Genomic DNA, 24491 nt, shown 5'->3' on the forward strand with positions numbered 1-24491 from the left:
GAACTGTTGAGGGATATTTGTATTGGACCCGACCTTGTGTTAGCTCATCACTACGTTCAACTTAAGGTTAGGTTTGTTGCTTATTGAGTACATGGGGTCGGTTGTACTCATACTACACTTTTGCACCTTGCGTGCAGATGTTGGTTGCTGATGTTGTTGTGTTCGATGGGAGCTGGATTGAAGATGTACCTGCGTCCCGATTGTAGCTGTCCCTTGTTCGTAGTAGCTTTAGATCTATTAAACTCGGTTTATGTACTTTTCAAACAGATGATGTATTTATTTCATTTCAGCTTTGTAAATTCTATTCTTAGAAGCTCATGATTTGTACTACCAGTCCTTGGGGAATGTATTAGATTTAGATAATTTATTTACTTAATTGATTTATTGATTGTTATTGGAAATGGTTAGTGGTTAACTGGCTTACCTAGCGGGTTGGGTTAGGTGCCATCACGACTAGTTGGATTTTAGGTCGTGATAGGTGGTATCTGAGCTCTAGGTACATAGGTTCTACAATTCATGAGCAAGTGTCTAGTAGAGTCTTACGGATCGGTATGATGACGTCCATACCTATCTTCGAGAGGCTACAGGACATTTAGGATATACTTCCCATCTTTCTTTCCTTATCGTGCGGCATTGATTCAGCTTGAAGCGTATCTCTTTGAATTCCTTCCACGTATTCGTATGCGCATGCGAGCGCTCGGTATCAGATGTGCATCGCCGTCTTGTGATTCTATGAACGGGGTGTGAGATATGATTTCTGTGTGCTGATGATGGGCCAGTCTTGAGGACTGGAAGCCAGGTTTTGACTGTAGCTCAAGCACGAAGATTTTGATTGTGTGCGCACGTGCTTTTGGACTTATACGTCTGGTAGTGTTACTATGAGTGGAATTTGTGGCTCGATGAGCGGTAGAATGACTATGTGGTGAGTATGATGTGACTGTGAGATGCATTCAGATTGTGCGAATGTGACGAGAAGAGTTTACTTGAGATGTATCAAGGACTAAGGGGTGTCTGATTTCTGTCTTGATTTGGCGTATGGTCTCGAGTTATGGGTGTATGGAGGGATCTCTCATGTTGTTGAGTGAAGTAGATTCTCATGTCTTGTTGATGAGTTCAGAATCGAGAGGATTATGTGATTGCGTAGTAGTCGTGACTGTGGAAGGGTATAGAGATATGTCAGCTTGAGGCAGAGCAGGTGGGTTATCTCCTGCGAGGTGTCCTGAGGTTGTGTAGTCCTTATGATATTTTGTTGAGAGTTCTCTTTTACCAGTGAATGATATATGTTGCAATTTGAGTTTAGATCGCTTGTGGAAGTTGGCTTGACTATTACAAGGGTGAATGCGAGATTTGCAGTTAATGTGAAGTATTAGATGGTTTGCGTTACAGGAGCTCAGGAAGGATTTGGTTGAATCTCACTGTGGTATTATGGCAGCAATAGAATATGGGCATTGTAAGTTATGTGTTTTGATCTATGGCTTTGAGCCAAGTGGGGAGTCTGTTATCGACGAGTTGATTGCACGATTATGTGTTGTAATGGTTTCAGTTCGGGGTATACTGGTGAATCAGTTATGACTTGCAGAGGTCGAGATCGAGGATGACTCAAGTAAAGGAAATTCGGGATACAAGATGTATTACACTCTATGGGCATATGGGAATCATAAAATAATTGAGTGGTTATTCGTGAAGGGTGTAGTGTACATGGAGTAGGAATTTTCTCAGTTGCTTAGGAGTGTGGGTTACTCTCGAGAATGGTTCTGATGGATTCAAGATTTATATGTAGCGATTTGGAATTTTCAAGATTGGTATATGGCTAGAAACTGAGAGTTGCATTGGACGGTGTCGAGACTTGTGGCATTTTTATATTATTGGGGATTATGCATTTCAGTATCAAGAAGGTGAAAAAAATAATTTTAGGTTCACATAAGGTCTCTTTAGAGTAGGTGTCTCGGTTGTGGTGCTTTGGGGTGTTTAAGAGGGAAGTCAGCGGCTTATGGGCTTTAGGGCGTTGTGGTTTTATACTAGGGTCTCTTGTGTGGTGAATTTTGGGTAAGGATCGTGGTGTTCCATCAAGGAGAAGTATCAACTTGAAGGCAATTTAGAAAGGACTTGGAGAAATAGGACAGCTTGGTAGCATGTTGGGTTAGCACAATAATGGGTATGATCGGTCCTTTGGGTACTTATGACGTGGCTAGTCTCTACAGGTGTTTCGTGGCAATGCTCTTGGGTTTTGGCAACCTGCGTGGCTGGGTTGAGTTAGAGAGATTCGGTTCAAATAGCTTGGAGAGTTCTCAATAGTTTTTACCAAGGTTCGAGGGGTATATTTCCTGCTGTCCTGAGTAGCATGTGGTGTATAGTGAATTTCTCCTGGATGAAATCAAATGGAAGGTCCTTGGCTAATTGAGTATGTAGTTTCTTGTGACTCGGAGTGGACTATGAAGTTTTCGTACTTTTCTTATAATGGCATGATATATGCAGTGTGTTGTGTGGGATTGAGATTTACATGAGCGGGATCACAGTTCTGTTTTGGAAGGGAAGGTAAAAAAAAATCATAGGCAGCATAGACGGTTTCAGATGACTAGGTAAATTATATTACTATTTGGTATGGCTTGACGAGAGTAAACATTTCAGAAGGCGCAATGTGTTTTGATGTATGGATACTTCACTAGTACTGCGGCACTCTTCTGGTTGATCAACTGCTGATATTCAAATTTTGCTATGTGGCATGGAAGAATTTTAGAAGTATTCCTTGTGGGATGATCGTGTATGAGAGATGTGTTAGACATTCTGGCGGTGGAGTTGGGATCAGATATGGTGATTCCTGTGTTCTATGGATTTGGAGACTGGGAGTTCTCAAGAGCAGATTGTTTCATGGTTGTGGATTGTGAAGTCATGGCCGAAGCTAGCCAGATGATAGTATGTGTTATGATTCAGTCATTGTGGGCTTTCGGAGGGTTATTTATTTATTTGTGGGTGCCCGGAGTTGATTGGGGGTCCATTGGTAGGCCCAATTAGGATGTGTATTCTACACCGAGCTGGATTGGTTGGCTCCATAATGCTATTATTGAGGGATGTGCCATTCGGTTGTTATTGAGCTTATTCATGTTCTGAAATGATCTGTGAGTTACTCTTCTATGCTACGAGAAGTTGTGATTCGTTGGTTATATGCACATATGGTGTGGTTCTGTTGTGGTCTTATAGAGGGATTTGAGCGAGATGAGTAGTTGGGTATTGCATGATTGATTGCGTATTCGTTATGTCCTTTCGAGTTTCGGGTGGCATTGTGTCATTGGCTTCTCCGTGGTTAAGGTAATGCACTTTGGGTACTTGATGTCGAATTGCGCATGGTTATTGATTTTTAGCAGGGTGGCTTGAGGTATTTCAAATGGACTAGTATTTGGATAGGGTCGCTCATTGCAGCAAAGTTATGTGAAAATATGATCCTTTGTGTTAGAGTTGTGTGTTATGGTTCTATGGTGTGTGATGGGTTTAAGCATTTCGTTGTGGTTCCGGTACTTGTTGGGCTTGCGGGACGGTCCTCTCGTTTGAGTCATTTTTCATGATTGAGTACATTTGGAATGTTGCTATTTGGTGCACGGATTGCACGGGTTGTGGCTTTAGATTGTATTGATTTGTCATGTCACTAGAGTGGTCGTGTTGGATGAGATGAGGTCATTGGACCTAGAATGGATGCTATAGGATTTGATTGTGGTATATTTGAAAGGATAATATTGGAAGTCGGCTTAGAAATTGGTTGTAGTTCTTGTCGAAGGAGAGGGAGCTCCATGACCTGTTGATCTGATGAATGGTTATGAATTCTGCATGTTTCTTTCATCATTGGCAGCATACGAAGGTTTAGAACGAGGCTTTGTTTGATATGAGGTTGTTACCGGTATTAGGTTGATTTGAGCAGCTACTGTGAATGGAAATCTTTGCTTCGAGCGTTTGAGCTATGTGGTATTTGAGTTTTGAGTATTTGAGTTATGGCTATGGCTTTTGGTACAGCTTGTTCAGACTTATACAGTGTGTAGGTTGCGGGATTCAGATCTTATAAGAAATTCCGGATGTTGGAAATTGGATTCAAAGTCTTATGGGCTAGGTTGAATTTAGAAATTTCAGTTATGTTGTGTTATCAGACCTGTATGGGATAGGGTGACGTGAGATCACCCCCGGGTATGTGCATGGCAAGGTTATACGGCGGTTTGATGGTTTTGGGAACAACTCTGGACACGTTCGAGGACGAACGTATGTTTAAGTGGGGGAGAATGTAACGACCTAACCGGTCGTTTTGAGCATTTGCACTTCGCTCGGTAGTTTACGGGCATGAGTAGCTCCGTATGATGTATTATGACTTATGTGAATCATCGGTTTTGATTTTCAGGTTATTCGAAATCGAATTGGAAGAATGAATTTCATTAGTGAAGCTTTAAATTGGGGCAGTTGACCAAGTTTGACTTATTGTAAATTTGAACTTAGAACGAAGTTTTGATGGTTCCGGTAGGTCCGTTGGGTGATTTTAGACTTAGGAGCGCGTCCAAATTGTGATTTGGAGGTCCGTAGTGCTATTTGGCTTGAAATGGCGAAAGTTAGATTTTTGAAAAGTTTGACCGAGAGTGGACTTTCTGATATCAGATTCGGATTGTGATTTCGGGAATTGGAATAGCTTCGTTATGTCATTTGGGACTTGTGTGCAAAGTTTGACGTCAATCGGACGTGATTTGATAGGTTTCGGTATCGGTTGTAGAAGTTTGAAGTTCAAAGTTCATAGAGTTCGATTTGAGGTGCGATTCATCATTTTAATGTTGTTATGCGTGATTTGAGGCCTCGAGTAGATCCGTGTTATGTTATTGGATTTGTTGGTATATTCGGACAGGGTCTCGAATGGCTCGGACGAGTTTTGGACAAGGTTCGGATCACTTTCGTTGCATAGTGCATTGCTGAAGGTTGCTGGTTCTGGTGTGATCGCACCTGCGGCTGGTTTTGCGCAGGTGCGATGGTCGCAGAAGCGACGGGGGAGTCGCAGGAGCGTGAAGGGGATCTGGGCATGAGGATCGCAGGTGCCGGTGCTTGGACGCACCTGCGCAACCGCAGATGTGGTTCAAGTGTGCAGAAGCGCGATCCTTTACACCCCACTCGGGTGTCAGATGTGAATTTTTGAGTTTTGAACATCGAATTGGAGTCGGATTTGAGTGAAACTAGTATGGTTGGACTCGTAATTGAATGGGTTGTTGGATTTTGTAAATCTTATCGGGTTCTGAGGTGCGGGCCCAAGTTGGACTTTTAGCCGATTTTGAGCTTTTGATTCAAGATTTGATCTTTATCTATCGGGAATGGCTACTATAGCATTGTTTGATGTACTTGAGTCATTTTTGGTTAGTTTCGAGCCGTTCGGAGGCCGCAACACGTGTGATGGCATCTTTGGAGCATCTCTTGGTTTGCTCGGCATTGGTATTGGCTCGTTCGAGGTAAGTAACTCTTCTAAACAGAGTTTAGGTGAATTGTGTTGGGGTCTGCCATAGTTTCATAGGCAAGCAGCTTTTCTTTGAATGAGGATAAGTGAATTTTTTGATCTCCAGTATCATTTTCGTTGGTAATATCTAGGGGTGGCATGTGGGCCGGTTCGATCCCTAAACGGGCCAAGTGGTCCAGTCCAAACGGTCCCGATCTCGGTCCCGGGCCGGTCCTTAATTAAACGGGCCTACCGGTCCCGAGATAAACGGTCTTTTTGTAGGAACCGGCCTGGGACCGGGCCCACGAACTCATCGTCCTGGGTTAAACGGCCGGGCCCGCGGGCTAAGTGGGCCCAACGGCTAAGTAATATTTTTTTAAAAAAAACATTAAATAGAAATTAGAGAGAAAAAGATGTTAAAAAATATCTAAGGCAATGCCTTATAAATTTATTATAGAATTGTGACCTAAATATTTTAATTCAAATTTAAAGACAAAAATATTGTAAAGAGATATTCAAAGCCATGCCTTGTAATTTTATTATAGCATTAAAAAATATAGCAATATCTTTCTTAGTCTTCCTCCTCCCTATGGAATGAGCACAACAAGATGTTAATACTACCATTGAGAAGAAAAAGAAACTAATCAAGATGTGCCAAAATACAAGTTACATAATACATACTAATTTTTTTTCATACAAGTTATATGGTATCTCTTACAAACTTCATAAATCTTTCAAGGTCCGGAGTAATTTCTGTTGGTAGTGGCGAAAAAGTAGCTTGATCATCGCCGCTTCTATTGTCGGGTGAAGCAGCATCCTCCGCAAGTTCAGCTAGCATTTCTTCATAAGCTTTGTCTTCATCTGGTCGTGATTCAGCAAGTCCAAAATTTCTTCTTTTCGAACGGATCCAATCTCTGAAAAGTACTGATTTTTTCAAGCTCTCCCTCATAGACGCTCTATAATCACCGATTTGAAGTCTTGCTTGACTGAAAGCGTTCTCCGATGCCACTGGTGAAGCTTGAATAGTTAAAATATCTCGGGCCATCCTTGAAAGAAATGGAAAGTATTTTTCTTTGTCCTTCCACCCTTGCAAAAGATTAAAGGAGCCGTCGGGATTCACTTCCTTAATTCCCTGCGACAAATAAACTTCAAGCTCATTTACTTGTGAAAAATCATTACTACTAGAATCTTGAGAACCCGTAAACCTCGCCCAAGTATTAAGTGCTTTTACTCCCGCAGTGTTTTTAATGATTGAGAATCAAAAGAAGAAAAAGAAGAAGGAGTTGGAACATTTAGTCTAGCATGATTTAATGCAACTTGATAAGCATTATAAATAGTTTAAGCATTTATTCTAATTGAGGCTATTGCTTCTAAAAGTCGAGACAACTCATTATCTTCAAGTGCTAAACCATTATAAACAGTTTCATATCAAAATTGAGGATCTCCTAATTCATACAAGGATTTAACAAAGCAGCAACACAATAAATAGGGGGAATAGGGAAAAAATAGTTTTTAAACTTTTTTCTCATAGAATCAATAGCAAGTTTATGAATTTCTCCTCCCTTTGAAAAATGAGTAAACAAATTAGCAAGTTCTGCAATATAAACTAAACGGTTAGAAATAGTAGGATAATATTGCTCAGAAAATTCATTTGTAGCAATATGAAATTTTTCTAAAAAATTAACAAGCATTTTAACATTAGCCCAATCCCCATTCGTAAGGTGCTCATCATCATCACTCACATATGCATTAAACGTTGAGTTTATGGGGTTTCTATATTCATATGCAACAACCAAACTTTCATACATGTAATTTCATCTAGTTGGACAAGGTTTAGGAACCTTTCTTTCTCTTAGGCCACATTCATCGCATCTTTTAAAGTATTCTCTAAGTCTACTTCTACGGTTTGAATAAAAAATCCAGTTAAGAGCCATTTTAACCTTTTCAATTTCAATATTTAAAATTCTAATACCATCACCCACAATTAAATGGTAAATATGATAAATACATCTAACATGAAAAATATTACTAAATGCAGGATTTAGCGTAGTGGTAAGCAAGTCTATAGCATTTGTGTTATTAGTAGCATTATCCATTGAAACCGACATTATTTTATCACTAATGCAAAAATATCTGCAAATATCCGTAACTGTGTTAGCAATAAACTGCCCTGTGTGACGTGAATTAATTATTCTATACGCAATTATCTGCTTTTACATTATCCAATCCTCATCAATCCAATGACTGGTAACAGTAAGGTAATCACAGTCGTTGCCACTTCTACCAATATCAGTTGTAATAGTAATACAACAATTTATATGAGTAAATAAATAGCGCAAATATTGTTCATATTCATGCTTATATTTATAAATATCGCTCTTTACAGTTGTGCGAGGAAAACCTTTATAAGTAGGATTAAAATATTTTCTAATACAATGCACAAACGAAGGGTCAGAAGGAAAACTATGGGGTAAGCACATAACAGTTACCATTTTTGCCAATTCTTTCCGATATTTTTTTGGATCATAATATAAAATACCACTGGTAACAATGTTAATTCCCTGTTGAAATTGATCTGAACTGGTACTAGGGTCAGCCTGACTAGGACTAGGTATATTTTTCCCCCACGGCCAAAACTTTCAGACGAAGATATCTGACTCTATATTGAGGGTGTATTTTTATGTGTCTAGCCAAAGTTCCCCCTTCCCCCGCGATCCAAAATATTTAAAAGCTAACTGCATACCACAAGTTTTACACTTAGCCTTATTTTCTAGAATTAGTTGAGTAAAAATTGGCCAAAAAGGAGAGGTTTTCGTCCATTTGGTAGGTTGTCTAGAAAAAGTAGGGGCAGTAACAGGAGTATCAGATGGGCCATCATTTGGATTAGCAGGGTTATCACTAGTTAGGTTAACATCATGACCAGGACTAGTGGGTGTATCATCATCCGGTTGAGTTTTATCAAGATCAATTTCCTCATCATCAGTATTATAATTATTAGAATAAAGAGCATTCATTATTTCATGGTCTAATTGTTCACCGGCTGCAATATTATAGATAAATTGACTCTCGGTAAATTGTGATAAACTATTATCGCTATCAAGAATAGCAGGCGTAGGACGAATATGGGGTTTGGTTTTGGGGAGCCGGGGAGGAGGAACAACATGATCACTAGATTCGCCACTCTTGGATTTTTCCTTATTATTGTTTTTACCAAAAATATTTTTTAAGGAAGCCATCTTAATAAATCAAGTAATAGCAAATAAATAAAACAAACAAAACTATAATATTAAGACTTAAGAGTTGGAACGAGTTTACTGAATTGACGAACAACTTGTTGAAAATTGATTATCGTTGAAGATTTCAATTCACCAACTTTGCACAATGTTTTCACAAATTTTAACAACCTCAATTGTTTTACTATTTTTTGGAATAAAGTAAGAAATAGTAGCAAGTATATAAGAAAATTAGAGAGAGATTGTGATAGATTGATATTGATTTTGTAAGAAAAATAAAAGAATGAGGGGGTATTTATAGTTATAAATAGGGAAAAAGTGTAATTATAAAACGTTTGGGGTTAAAACAAAGTTTTGGGGGATGGGGGAGGTTAAATGGCTATTTTCTAAATAGCTAATGACTATTTTTTAAAGTCCAATGGCTGTTTTTGAAAATAGCCAAACTAATTTTTTAAAAAACAAAATTACCGTTTGGCCCACCAAGGGACCGGTCCGGTCCCGTTCCCTTGGCGGGCCAAACGGTCTAGTTCCTAACGGTTCAAAGCCAAGAGCCGGCCCACGAGACCGGCTCAGGCCCACCTCTAGCGGTCCTACTTATTCCGACCGACTTAGCCCACATAGCCCGTTTGGCCCGCGGTCCCGGACCGGCCCACTTGCCACCCTTAGTAATATCATGAGGTTTTGGGGGAATATGCGTCCCCAAATCTTTATCTGGGTTTTGGCTGTTGTTACTTGTTATGCACGAAGGATGAATGATAAACTTTTAACAAATGCAATAATAGAGGGAGTAGTTGCTTCTACAGTACCACTTCAAGCGGAGTGTAGAGTCAAATAGAAAATAACTTAATTTTCTAATCATTCATCGCAACAAAAATTATTAATAACAGTGGAAAGTGTTGCTTAATAAAATTAGCAAAAATCAGAGTTTACAATTTCATAAATACTCATAGGAAGTAAAAAAGGAAAAAAATTACCTTCATTGTGCAGATTTGTAGTCATCATTTATCTTTTAATAGGATCCAACATAATTAACCAACTTCATTGTGCATTTATCCTAGTAGGAATTGAAAACGCTTTTATGGTGATAAGAAATTCATTTCAATTTACACATTTTGTAGCCATCATTACTCTTTAATAGGATCCCAAATTAATTAAGCAACTTTATTGTGCATAAACAAATAGACTACACTAAATGCTAGGTAGATAGATACATGGAACTTCATGTCACTTCCAATTTAATTGATTTATTTATCATTTATTGAAGGGTAAATTTACTATTTGCTACAAAAATATTATAGGAGTATGAGGGGGTAAAAATGCCGTTCAATTAGTTTCTTAAAAGGAGTCTTAGCTGTTTTTTTGCGTGTAAAATAACACCTTGCCATAGTTTCCAAAACGGGATCAAGATTCTGTAGTTCAGAATACGCTGTTTCTTCTTCTTAAATACGCTGTTTCTTCTTCTTATATGTTCTTCCTAGTTCTGTTTCATTTTCAATCAAGAAAGTTTTTTGTGTCATTGTTTTCAAAGTCTTCAAGAAAGAACGGAACCCATGGAGAAGAATCCTCAATTTCGTCCCTCTGACACTGATCTGATAACGCAATTGTTGAAATTTATGGCTGGAAAATGCTTACCAACTGAAGGATTGATTGGCTTTGCAGATGTTTACAGCAATGAGCCATGGCGATTAATTGGAGACATTAGTTCCATGAAAACCCATTACTTCCTTACCCAATTGAAGAAGAAGAAGCCCACTGATGCCAGATACAATAGAACTACTGCTAATGGGACTTGGACACAGCAGAATAAAGGCAAGAAAATTCTTGATGAGGATGAGAGTCTGATTATTGGGTATAAAAGAAGCTTGAGTTATAAGCACAAGAAAGACTCCTCTTTGAATGGCTACTGGATGATGACAGAGTATTTCTGTTGGGATTTTAAGCTTGTGTAGCTTAAAGAGGGTGAATAGGAAATGGAGGAAAAAAATAAAATATTTGAGTTTCCCTCCTCAGCATAGGGACATTATCCCATATTGGAGGAAGAAAAGACTTTTCATGGGTATATATACAATTGCTCTTCTTCTACCTCTTAAAGAGTTAAGAAGAAGGCAAGTCCCGCGCCGTCGTCGTCGCTCGCTCGGCTTCCGTCAAAGATTGATTGATTATTCTTTTTGGACAAAATTTCTTTCAATTAATTAATTTAATTAATTAACAAAAATTCAATCCGGAATAACCCATGACCCGCGACCCGTTCCGGTCCGTTTTCTTTCCTAGATTATTTTAAATTCGTTTGTTGTTTTCCGCTCATAATCAGTGCCAAATGGTCTATAAATATGCCTTGAATATCAGAATTTTTACTTACTAAATTTTCTGATCTTCTTCTTCTTCTTCATCTGCACAAAAATTCCAGTGTGTTTTTACAGCCTTCGAGTGGTTCGCTGTTCATCGGCGTTTTTGGTACCAACACTCTGGTGAGTTAATCGTTCTATCTTGGGAGGATATATTCCAGTACCTCGGGTACTTGAGGGGAATAATTTTTTCTTAAGGACACACTGTGCATTCAGTGGGCTCGATTTTTTCCTATACTGTTTTTAAGAATTTATTTCGTTAAACCAGAGTTACTAACTTTCTGATTTTGTTTATATATATTTCAGAAAGTTTAATGGTTTAATTGTTTATTATATCAATACAGGTTAATAACAATCTTAAGGAAATTATTTTATTATATTCTGTATTCTGTTTGTAGAGATTAAAACCTGTGTGGTTTTTTACTCCTTCTGGATTTTACTATTCTGATTTGAAGATATAAAAACTCCATCAGAGTATTGAAATTCAGAAAACGATTTGAAGAACATAAAGCCTTCATCGTTTTGTGAAACAGTATATAAATCTTTGGTTTTATTTGTTATACGTACTGTTTATTGTTAATAAAGTATTGTTTACTGTTCTGGTTTTGCCATTAATTGAACTCTTCTATTGTTGACAGTGAAAAATGGCAATTGATAACGGAATTTCTTCTGCAACTATTGCGGCAATGACGATAGCCTTGTCAAGACGAACTATTGTTCCACCGGCAGAGAAACCGGGGAAATTTTCTGGAGCCAACTTCAAAGGATGGCAGCAAAGGGTGTTCTTTTGGTTTACCACACTTGGTATGCAGAAATACACTAGTGAAGAACCTCCAGTGCCTGCTGCGGATATGCCGGACAACGAAAAATTCATGATTGTTGAGGCGTGGAAACAGGCAGATTTTCTTTGCAAAGGATATATCTTAAGAGCTTTAGAGAATGACTTGTACAATGTGTACAGTGCGATGAATACTTCGAAAGAATTATTGGACGCACTTGAAAAGAAGTACAAGACTGAAGATACATGCTTGAAGAAGTTCGTGGTTGCCAAGTTTCTAGACTATAAAATTATGGACAGCAAAACTGTTGGAATCCAAGTTCAGGAGCTTCAACTTATTTTTCATGACCTTATTGCTGAAGGTATGGTCGTGAATGAAACATTTCAATTTCAAGTGGCTGCAATGATTGAAAAATTGCCTTCTTCGTGGAGAGATTTCAAGAACTATTTTAAGCACAAGCGCAAAGAAATGAAGTTGGAAGATCTTGTGATACGTCTCGAGATTGAGGAAGACAACAAAACAGCCGAGAAGAAGTCTCGTAGAAATTCAATGATCATGGGAGCTAATATCGTTGAGGAGACTGCTCCAAAAAGTAAGAAGAGAAAGAGGTCTTCTGGACTGACTAAGGAGCAGAACAAAAAGAAATTCAAGGGCAGCTGCTACAATTGTGGAAAAACTAGTCACAAAGCCCCTAATTGTCGTCTCCCGAAAAAGGATAAGAAGAAGGGACATGCCAACATAGTGGAGAAGAATGATGACATTGATGATCTGCGTGCAATGCTTTTGGAATGCAACCTAGTTGGAAATTCGAAGGAGTGGTGGATTGACTATGGAGCCACTCGATATGTTTGTGCTGTCAAAGAAGCATTTGCGACTTACTCTACTACTGGTCCCGAAGAAGAGCTTTTCATGGAAAATACTGCAACAGCCAAGATTGAAGGTTATGGGAAGATATTCCTGAAGATGACTTCCGGCAAGGTGTTAACGCTCAACAACCTTCTTCATGTTCCTACTATTAGGAAGAATTTAGTTTCTACTTATTTACTTGTTAAGAATGGATTTAAATGTGTATTTGTTTCTGATAAAGTTGTTGTAAGCAAGAATGAAATGTATGTTGGAAAGGGCTACCTCACAGAGGGCTTTTTCAAACTAAATGTAATGGTTGTTGACAATATTAATAAAATTTCAGCTTTTTCTTATTTATTGGAGTCAAATGATTTATGGCATATTCGTTTAGGACATGTCAATTACAAAACCTTGCGGAAGTTAATTTATTTTGAAGTATTGCCTAAATTCGAGTGTAATAAATCAAAATGTCATATATGTATTGAATCTAAGTTTGTAAAACATCCTTATAAGTCTATTGAAATGAATTCAAATCCTTTAGACTTAATTAATACTGACATTTGTGATATGAAGTCGACACCATCTCGAGGTGGAAAAAGTATTTTATTACTTTTATTGACGATTGCACTCAATATTATTATGTTTATTTGCTTAATAGTAAGGATGAAGCAATTGAATTATTTAAGCAATACAAGAATGAAGTGGAGAATCAATTGAATAAAAAGATCAAAATGATTAGAAGTTATAGGGGTGGAGAATATGAATCTCCGTTTGCAGAAATATGTTCGGAATATGGAATTATCCATCAAACTACTGCACCTTACACACCTCAATCTAATGGAATTGCGGAAAGGAAAAATCGGACATTAAAGAAAATTATAGATTTTTTATTAATAAATTCCGGATTACCGCAGAGTTTGTGGGGGGAAGCTATCCTTACAGCTAACCGAATACTCAACAGAGTACCCCACAGCAAAATACAATTTATTCCATATGAAAAATTGAAAGGAAGAAAATCCAACTTGAAATATTTCAAAGTGTGGGGGTGTCTAGCAAAGGTACAAGTTTCTTTACCTAAAAGGATTAAAATCAGACCAAAAACTGTAGATTGTGTTTTCATTAGATATGCTACAAACAGTAAAGTATGTCAGTTTTTGGTTCATAAATCCAATAATCCCGAAATTCATGTTAATACGGTAATGGAATCAGATAATGCAGAATTCTTTGAAAACATCTATCCGTATAAAACTGAATGCGAGTCATTAAGTGAAAGACCTAAACGACCTCGGGAAGAACCAAAGGAAAATACTCCAAGTGTAGAAGATCTAAGGCGTAGCAAACGTTAAAGAACATCTACTTCCTTTGGACCAGATTTTGTGACATTCTTGCTTGAAAATGAGCCTCAAACTTTTAAAGCAGCTATGCCATCTTCTGATTCAGCGTTTTGGAAAGAGGCAGTCAATAGTGAGATTCAATCAATTTTGGATAACCATACATGGGAATTGGTTGATCTTCCTCCGGGAAATAAGCCTTTAGGTTCGAAATGGATCTTTAAACGGAAAATGAAAGCTGATGGCACTATTGACAAATATAAGGCAAGACTTGTTGTCAAAGGTTATAGACAAATGGAAGGCCTTGATTACTTTGATATTTACTTGCCAGTAACGAGGATAACATCTGTTAGGGTATTAGTGGCACTAGCAGCCGTATATGGTCTTGAAATCCATCAAATGAAAGTTAAAACAGCTTTCTTAAATGGAGAATTGGAGGAAGAGATTTACATGGAACAACCTGAGGGTTTTGTGGTTCCTGGTAAAGAAAAAAAAGTGTGCAAACTTGTTAAATCGCTTTATGGACTTAAACAAGCACCCAAACAATAGCATGCCAAATTTGACCAAACAATATTGGCAAGTGGGTTTAAAATCAACGAGTGCAACAAATGTGTTTATATTAAAAACACTCCAAGTCATAAAGTCATTGTTTGTTTATATGTTGATGACATGTTGATAATGAGCAAAAATATGGCAGATATAAATGCTACTAAGCGCATGTTGGCTAGCAAATTCGACATGAAAGACTTGGGAATTGCTGATGTGATCTTAGAAATCAGAATTCATTGAATTTCAAAATTGCCAAGACTCCAATTGACGTGAGTTATGCACTTCAAAAGAATGAAGGTGAAAGTGACTCACAACTGGACTATGCAAGAGTATTGGGAAGTTTGATGTATATCATGAATTGTACGCGACCAAATATATCATGTGCTATTAGTAAACTGACTCGGTTTACAAGTAATCCAATCAAATACATTGGATGGAAAAGAAATGAGTTTTGGGGTATCTCAAACATACCCAAAATTTACGCTTTGCATTATAACAAATATTCCTCCGTGATCGAGGGATATAGTGATGCAAATTGGATCACCGGATCATCTGAAGTTAAATCCACGAGTGGATATGTTTTCACAATTGGGGGTGGAGCAGTGTCTTGGAAATCATCCAAGCAAACGTGCATTTCCCGTTCTACAATGGAATCTGAATTCATAACTTTAGATAAGGCCGGTGAAGAAGCCGAATGGCTCCGGAATTTCTTGGAAGATATTCCATTTTGGCCCAAACCTTTGGCACCTATTTGTATACATTGTGATAGTCAAGCGGCAATAGGCAGGGCAGGGAGCGTTATGTATAATGAAAAATCTCATCATATACGACGGAGACACAATACCGTTAGACAACTACTCTCTAGTGGTGTTATCACAATTGACTACGTAAAGTCAAGAGATAAGGCGTCGGATCCACTTACAAAAAGGCCTATCTAGAGAGGCAGTTTAAAGATCATCAAAGGGAATGGGGTTAAGGTCTAGGACAAGTCATCATGGCGGTAACTCTACCTAGCAGACTAGAGATCCTACGAGCTAGGTTCAAAGAGATCAAACAAAGTTATGAATGATGGTTCAACATTGTCAAACAACTCAACTCATTCTCGTGATGAAGGCAATGTTCAGAAATCGAGGTAAAGCATTAAGGCTTTTTGATGAGTCAACAAAGCTTAAAGCTTTTTAATTATTTGCTAAGTCTGGCAGGATATGACCAGATAGTGTGTCTATAGGATTACACGTTTAGAAATCACCTATGTGAGTGTGAAGTGTAAGCCGCTTCAAGTGAAATGAAAGTAAAGGCCTATTCTCTAAGCACTCATGAAACCAGGCGGTGTTCATGGCTAAAACGAACACAACCGTGAGAACCATAGATGGTTAAGGGTTAATTGTGTGACTTATGTTGTCTAGGTATACAACAAAACTCGACGGTTCAAAGATATCAAATCTACCGATTGACCGAGTATATCCGATATAAGTTCACTACGGAAAGTTCAAAGGGAAACTTACTTATCCAGATGTAATTAATTCTTGCATGTAAAACACACACGCGTCCGTGCATTCCTTTATTTTATAGCTAGTGGATTATGGTACAGGATCATTGGACGCTTACCCACCAGTTATATCGTCATCAGTTGTTTCTTTGATAATATTGACCCTTTCTTGCGTCTTAGCAAAGAGCTTCATTCTCTCAAATTAATTTGATAATATGTAGAATGTGAAATGTAAAATGTAAAGAGTGCAATTATTTTTCATCTTCTTTTTTTTTTTCTTTTCAAAAAGGAACTGGCTGTGCCTTTGATTGAAGAGTCAACTTGAAGCGCCTCTTAACTGTAGATTTAGATTTTACTACTCCAGGACTTGTGTGCGCTTTAATGCAGTAGAAAGCTTCTGATTTTAGCTGGGGGTACAACTGACCCCTATAAGTAAAGCTAGTGTATATTAATTGTTGGTTCGGTGGTGAAGTTCTTGTGAGTTGTTATTATCTGCGTGTGTCAATGTAGATTCCAGACCCTGTCTATTTGTTGCATGACACTCACTAGTTTGAATATATGTGCCTTTTATTTAATGGATTATAACTAAGCTGTCAGAGGATTGGTGGTTTTGATATCAACTAATGCTGTAAGCATAATGTCTACATTCTGAATGCTCCATTTTGGTTTTGTTCCAGTTCTAAATTTAGAGCTAGCCATATTCTTCCCCATAATTAAACTGTTCTTTTTCCAAATTAATGCTATGTTTCATTAATCTATTGAAAATCAGATTTAACAAGGAAAACTTGAGATTTTTCTAATAAGGAAAAAGGAATGGAAGAGATTGAAACAACCCCTTTAGGATTTCAAATTAAGAGTTACACCTATAGACCTTTTACTATGTCTATGGCAATGACTGATACAATAAAAACTGCAGATGGTAGACATGGTGGAAATCATGGTCATGGAAATCATCGTCATGGCGTACTTAGTTTTATTTCCAGATGTAGATTGCTAGGAGACTCTTCTCCTAAAAAGAGTTGTAAGACCTGCTCTAAGCAAGTTCCTTTGTAACTTGTGCTTACGCAATTAAAACGTATTTGCATTTGAGTAATCATTGCATCTTCAACTCTCTTATTGTTTGTATTTCTGATGGTGTCATTGATGAAGTTGATACCTCAATGCACCCTAAAGTGTCAATTTGTCTAGCTTTATTAAAAGTGATCAAATCCGTGCTTAACTTAAATAACCCTTAACTTTTGCCCACACCCCCAAAAAAAGCAAAAGGGTAATGTTATTCAATGTTGTTTTTATACTCTCTAGCTGACTGACGAGGGTAGAGAGATGTTAATCTTTTGCTATTAGTAAGCATTCCCCTAGTTTGACCTAATGAGCTTTCTTTACGTTGAGTTAATTAACCTGGCAGGTTTGCCTAGATGCTTGGTAAAGAACGAGCTGGTGGGAAAGAGCCGGAGATCATGAAAAATATTTTCACACAAGGAGACAGGTGACCGGGAAGGTTTGCTTCTAGAATACCGACTACATGGGAAGATTTGATTCTAATTCTTGTTGCCTGCTCAATTTCGAGTAATAAAGGGAGGGCTTGTGGACTCTCGCTAATTGGAAGGAAAAGGAGGGCTTCGATCCATTGTGATTAGAGACGAATCCCAAAATAAAAGAAATTGTTTGTAGTGTTTCAAATTATTGATAATATGGTAATTAATATCTAATCAGGAAAATTTTTAAGTTCTGATTATTAGATCGCAATTTTCTTTATGAAATGCCATCATGGAACCAACATAGAAGTCGCAGTATTGGGGTTTTATTACTCAAAATCTGTAATCAGAGGCGGATCCAGGAATTGAAGGTGACGGGTTCCCTTAATGTATACCTTGTTTTGACTATAAACTTTTTAGAAACACATATCCGGTTTGATTCGGTCTCTTCTGATTTTATTCAGATCAATTTAATAGGTTTTGATTTGCAAATATGAAAATTACTTCTCTTATATCAATAAACAAACAGAATCAATATTTTCAACAAGAAATCACATCTTTATTACTACAACGCAAGTAAAAATAATATTTTCACTAGGGGAATGACATCCTTTCCTATATATTAAACATAAATTTTCACAAGTATAATTAATAGTAATATTTTTTTCTTAGAGAATCATGCCCTCTCTATTAAAAAAACTTTGCACAAGTAAAATAAATCTTTGATAAGGGAACTACACCAATTCAGAATTAGAAAAATGAAAAAAAAAACTTCAATAGCTAAATTACACCCCATAAGTAATTATAGAAATAGATAAACTACAAGTCCCAAAAATCAAACCATAAAGTTATGTTTTCTCTGTGTAATGATAAAGACCTTTTCATTATAACTCAAAGTAAAAAGATTTAGATTATATACAACCATAGAAAAGCACAAAAATTTATGATATAATAAACAAAAACATTATAAAAATTGAATTTGATCTCAATCTAAAACTCTCATTGAGACCAAGTATTTCAGTTTTGAAAGAAGGAAACTCACATATTTGAGATTAAGGACAATACTTTATATTTATCATAGCGGGTATTTATATTAAATCGCACTAATTTATCATGATTAAGTGACAAATAATGTGAGACTGTATATTTATTAATTATATTAATATTAACCATGTTTGTCTATTTGTTGTCATGTTAGTGTGTGGAGTAAATATTTATCTTGGAACATGAGCCTTACACGCAACAAAAGCTTGCTAAACGTCTTGCCGACCGTGGCACCTTTGTCTAGTTTGAGATTGCGGATGACAAAATTAAATATTTAACCTTGTTTAAGAAAATTTTAGCATATCTATATAAAAAATTTGGGACTGCTCCTTTCTCTTTCGTATTTTTTGGTCAGATTTTATATTAATTTTATCTTCTTCTATTTAGCTGACATATAACTACTTTATTGATTTGATCTGTCACTTTAAAAATTCAATATCGCATAACGATTTAACAACACTCCTTTTACTATAAGATACATTTAAGTGGTGAAAAATTAGGTCTAATTATCAGTAACTTCCTTTTGTCAAAGAAGATAATACATGAAATTATGAGCCAATCGAGTCACAACTCTTCTCTAACTTTTTTCAAATTAATAATAGCTATGTAGTTTCCTAAAACGAAAAAGGAAAAAAAAGTTTATTAGTAAAAGGAATCACGTGAAGAAATGTTTACCACTTCGGATGTTCTAAAAATATTGAAAAAGAGGAGTCAAGAATACTCTAGCAAGGGATAGTCAACTCATCCAGTTTACGGTAAATTCAATGAAAAAAAAATTAACTCCAATAATTAATATTTACTAAGCTAGAAATAATTAACTCCAGATTACATTTCATTGAACCAAAAATGACTAACTCCAATATTTTGTAAGTTGGATAAATAAACTTCTACCCCGAGCACACACAATGGAACCGTAAACAGTCAAGTAAAATCCAATCAACGAAATAATTTGATCTAATAATAATAAATAAGACGAATAAATGAGTTCTTTTTCATTCTGCATCTTCACGTGACTCAATAAGAGAGATTGACATATTTCACATATCTTCAAATAGCAAAGATTCAACTTATAAGGAATGATTAAAACTATTTATATTTCTTAATTTATTATATTTCTAGTATAACATTTTTTACAATCCCTGGAGAGATGATTCACTAATAGACCGAGGGATAAGTCATTCGACTCATTCACATTCAGATCATGAATGTTTGGAATTCATATTATGCAAGGAGACATTAAATACCTCAAACCTACCATCTTTCAAGGGGACAACAGATTTCCAAATGAGGGGAGGAAAAATTATTTGCTAAGCAAAGAAAGTTGCAACTCTTTAAGAAGGAACACTGAAGTGATATGTACAAGAATTTCTTCGGACATATAGGAGTTGTATATCATGAGAATAAATGTAGGCATGAGAAATTAACTTGACCCTGAAATTTCACTCTGCAAATAGAAAAAAGGCAGTCTGGTGCACTAAGCTCCTGCTATGCTCAGGGTCCGGGGAAGAGCCGGACCACAAGGGTTTATTGTACACCGCCTTATCCTACATTTCTGCAATAGGTTGTTTCCACGGCTCGAACTCGTGACCTCCTGGTCACGTGACAGCTACAACTTTACCAGTTTCACTCTGCAAGCAGAAAAGATAGGAAATACAACTTACCCTCATCTACAAAGTGACATCAACGAGATCCAATTTTAACGCATATCCATACTCATCTTCATACATTTATTCTAAGTGGATAAAGGAATATACGTGGATACAAGATGTATATATGCAAAACAAGGTTAACAATGACAAAACTTTCCATTTGGATCCTAGAATCAAGGGAATTAATGTCTTCATCCATTAAGGAGGAGAATTTGTTTGGAATAGGAATGGACTCGTTTTCCTTTAATATAGGAACTGGGCCCAAATTTATGCCCGTCGGCAAGAGGTTGTCGGAGGAGTTAATAGTTTTTAGGTCTTGAGTGTTAGTATTCTGTATTCGAAAATATATATATTCAAAAAATAGAAACAATGTAAAACCAAAAATGCAGAAGAACAAAATTAATTCGATCCCACTGAGTTCACAGTATTTCCTTAAGAAATTTAATCCCCTCCTAGTACCCGAGGTTTAGGATTATTTTCTCCCAGGTTAGAACGGATAACCTCACTGGTGTAGCGGTACTTCAAACCCCAGTGACAACGAACGCAAAAAATAGTAGTAAATCACACTTACTGCTTTCTTTGCTGTTAAAACAATGTAGAAAGAAGAAGGAGAAATCAGAATTTCGTAAGGAAAATTTGAGGGAGAGTTCATATATTTATAGCCAAAAACGTTGGGTTATACTGAAGAGTTACAACTCTTAATGTAAGGTTGCAACTTAAAATGGCTGTTTATAAAACAACTATTTATGCAAACCGCCAAATTCAAATTATAACAGGAAAATTAAAACGGAGGATAATTGAATTACCGTTATAGTAACAGTCTAATTTAGATTAATTAATATTGCATTAATATTAACAAATAAATTTGGTCCAAAAAATTAATCAATCAGATCATTTGACCAAATCCAAATCCGAATCAGCGACGACGAAGACGGCGCGAGGCTTGGCTTCTTCTCAACTTTTTAAGAGCTAGAAGAAGTGCAATTGTATATATACTCATCAAAACTCTTTTCCTCCTCCAATATGGGACAATGTCCCTTTGTCAAAGAGGGAAATTCAAAAATTTTATTTTCTCTCCATTTCTCATTCACTCTATTTTAAGCTCTAAGAAGCTTAAACCCAACAATCCTCCATATAAATGGGGAATTGCTATATCACGAAAATATGCATGAAAAACTATGTGATTTACAAGCAAGGATTAATCGCATCTAGATAAACAGGTTTCCTTTTGAACTTTCCATAGTGAACTTATGTCGGATATACTCGATCAATCGGTAGATTTGATATCTTTGAACCGTCAAACTTTGGTGTATACCTATACAACCATAAGTCACACAACCAACCCTTAACCGTCTTTGGTTCTCATTGTTGTGTTCGTTTCAGCCATGAACAATGCTTGGTTTCATAAGTGCATAGAGAACTGGCCTTGCAAAATTCTCCTTGAAGCGGCCAACATTTCACATTTACATAGGTGATTCCTAAACATGTCATCCTATAGATACACTCTTTGATATACCCCGTATTAAATTTAGAAACCATTAAAAAGTCTTAATGCTTTATCCTTGGTACTGAACATTGTCTCATAACTAGAATGGACCAAAAATTTTAGTTGACAATGTTGAACCGTCATTAATGACTTTGTTTGATCTCCTTGAGACTAGATCTTGGGATCTCCAGTCTTCTAGGTAGAGTTACCACCACAATGACTTGTCTTCGACCATAGTCCCATTTTCCTCGATGATCTTTCAACTACCTCTCTAGTTAGGCCTTTTGTAAGTGGATCTGACACACTGTCGCTTGACTTTATGCAGTCAATTGTGATGACCCTCTAGAGAGTAACTGCCTAAGGGTTTTATGTCTTCGTCATATATGACGAGATTTACCGTTATACATAACGCTCCCATCCCTTCCAGTTGCCGTTTGACTATCGCAATGTATACATATTGGTGCCAACGGTTTGGGCCAAAATGGAATATCTTCCAAGAAATTCCGGAGCCATTTATCTTCTTCACCGGCTTTATCTAGGGCTATAAACTCAGCCTCCATTGTAGAGCGGACAATACAAGTTTGTTTGGACGACTTCTAAGATACCGCTCCTCCACCAATAGTGAATACATATCCACTTATGGACTTAGAGTCAGTTGAACCGTGATCCAATTTGCATCACGATATCCCTCAATCACCGCAGGATAATTACTGTAGTGCAAAGCAAAGTCTTGGGTATGTTTTAAGTATCCCAAAAATCGTTTCATCCCCATCCAATGAGATTGACCTGGATTACTCGTGTATCGACTCAATTTACTTATAGCACAAGCTATATCTAGTCGAGTACAATTCATGATATACATAAAACATCCCAACACATGAGCATAATCCAATTGTGATATGCTTTGGCCTTTGTTCTTTGCAAGTGCAAGATTCACGTCAATTGGAGTCTTTGCAACTTTAAAATATAAGTACTTGAATTTTTCAAGTACTGTTTTAATGTAATGAGATTGCAACAATGCCAGACCTTGAGGAGGTTTATGGATCTTAATACCCATAATTAAATTGGCAACTCCCAAGTCTTTTATATCAAACTTGCTAGTTAGCATACGCTTAGTCGTATTTATGTTGGTAATGTCATTACTCATTATTAGCATATCATCCACATATAAGCAAACAATGACTATGTGATTTGTAATATTTTTAATGTACACACATTTATCACATTCATTTATCTTAAAATCATTTGACAATATTGTTTGGTCAAATTTCACATGCCTTTGTTTGGGTGCTTGTTTTAGTCCGTAAGGCGACTTAACAAGTCTACATACCTTCTTTTCTTTATCTCGAACCACAAACCCTTTAGGTTGTTCTATGTAAATTTCTTCCTCCAAATCTCCATTTAAGAATGCCATTTTAACGTCCATTTGATGAATTTCAAGACCATATACCACAGCTAATGCTACTAACGTTCGTATGGACGTAATTCTTGTAACTGGAGAATATGTATTATAATAGTCAAGACCTTCTCGTTGTCTATACCCTTTAACCACAAATCTTGCCTTATATTTGTCAATAGTACCATCATCTTTCATTTTCCTCTTAAAAATCCATTTAGAACCCAATGGTTTATTGCCCGGACGAAGATCAACCAATTCCCATGTATGGTTGTTCGGTATGTATTCTATTTTACTATTGACTGCCTCTTTCCAGAATAATAATTCGGAAGAAGACATATCTTCTTTAAATGTTCGAGGCTCATTTTCTAATAAGAAAGTCACAAAATCTGGTCCAAATGAAGTAGACGTTCTTTGACATTTACTACGTCTTGGATCCTCCTGATTATACGTACTTTCTTTTATTTCTTCCCGAGGTCGTTTAGATCCTTCACTAATCGATCACATTCCTTTTATACGGATATATATTTTCAAAAAATTCAGAATTATCTGATTCTATAAGCGTATTATTATGAATGTCGGGATTTTCTGATTTGTGAACCAGAAATCGATATGCTTTACTATTTGTTACATATCCTATGAAAATACAATCAATGATTTTTGGTCCTATATTTCAGGTTTAGGAATTTGCACTTTTCCCAAACACCCCCACACTTTAAAATAATTCAAGTTGGGCTTCTTTTCCTTACTTTTTTCATATGGAATAGATTTCGTTTTGCAATGGGGTACTCGGTTTAGTATCCGATTAGCCATAAGAATTGCTTCCCTCCACAAGTTCTGTGGCAAACCAGAACTTATCAACAAAGTGTTCGTCATATCCTTTAATGATCGATTCTTTCTTTCCGCAATCCCATTGGATTGGGGCGTGTAAGGGGCCGTTGTTTGATGAATAATTCCATATTCTAAACATATCTCTTCAAAAGAAGATTCGTATTCACCACCCCTATCACTTCTTATCATTTTGATTTTCTTGTTAAGTTGCATTTCAACTTCATTTTTGTATTGCTTGAATGCATCTATTGCTTCATCTTTACTGTTAAGTAAGTAAACATAGCAGTATCGAGTACTGTCGTCAATAAAAGTTATGGAATACATCTTTCCACCGTGAGATGGTATTGACTTCATGTCGCAAATATCTGTGTGAATTAAGTCTAAAGGATTTGAATTCCTTTCAACTGGCTCATAAGGATGTTTAACATACTTAGATTCCACACATATTTAACATTTTGATTTTTCGCATTCAAACTTAGGCAATACTTCCAAATTAATTATTTTTCGCAAGGTTTTTATAATTGACGTGTCCCAAACGTATATGTCATAAATTATTTGACTCAAATAAGTAAGAAGAAGCTGAAATTTTATT

General features: G+C 36.7%; 1 pseudogene; it reads left to right on the plus strand.

The window, feature by feature from the left end:
- Positions 1–10144: 10144 nt before the first annotated feature.
- On the plus strand, positions 10145–10972 carry LOC107781745 (NAC domain-containing protein 46-like; annotated as a pseudogene).
- The last annotated feature ends 13519 nt before the right edge of the window (positions 10973–24491 follow it).

This window comes from Nicotiana tabacum, chromosome 4, assembly GCF_000715075.1.
Source record: "Nicotiana tabacum cultivar K326 chromosome 4, ASM71507v2, whole genome shotgun sequence".
Classification (NCBI taxonomy): Eukaryota; Viridiplantae; Streptophyta; class Magnoliopsida; order Solanales; family Solanaceae; genus Nicotiana; species Nicotiana tabacum.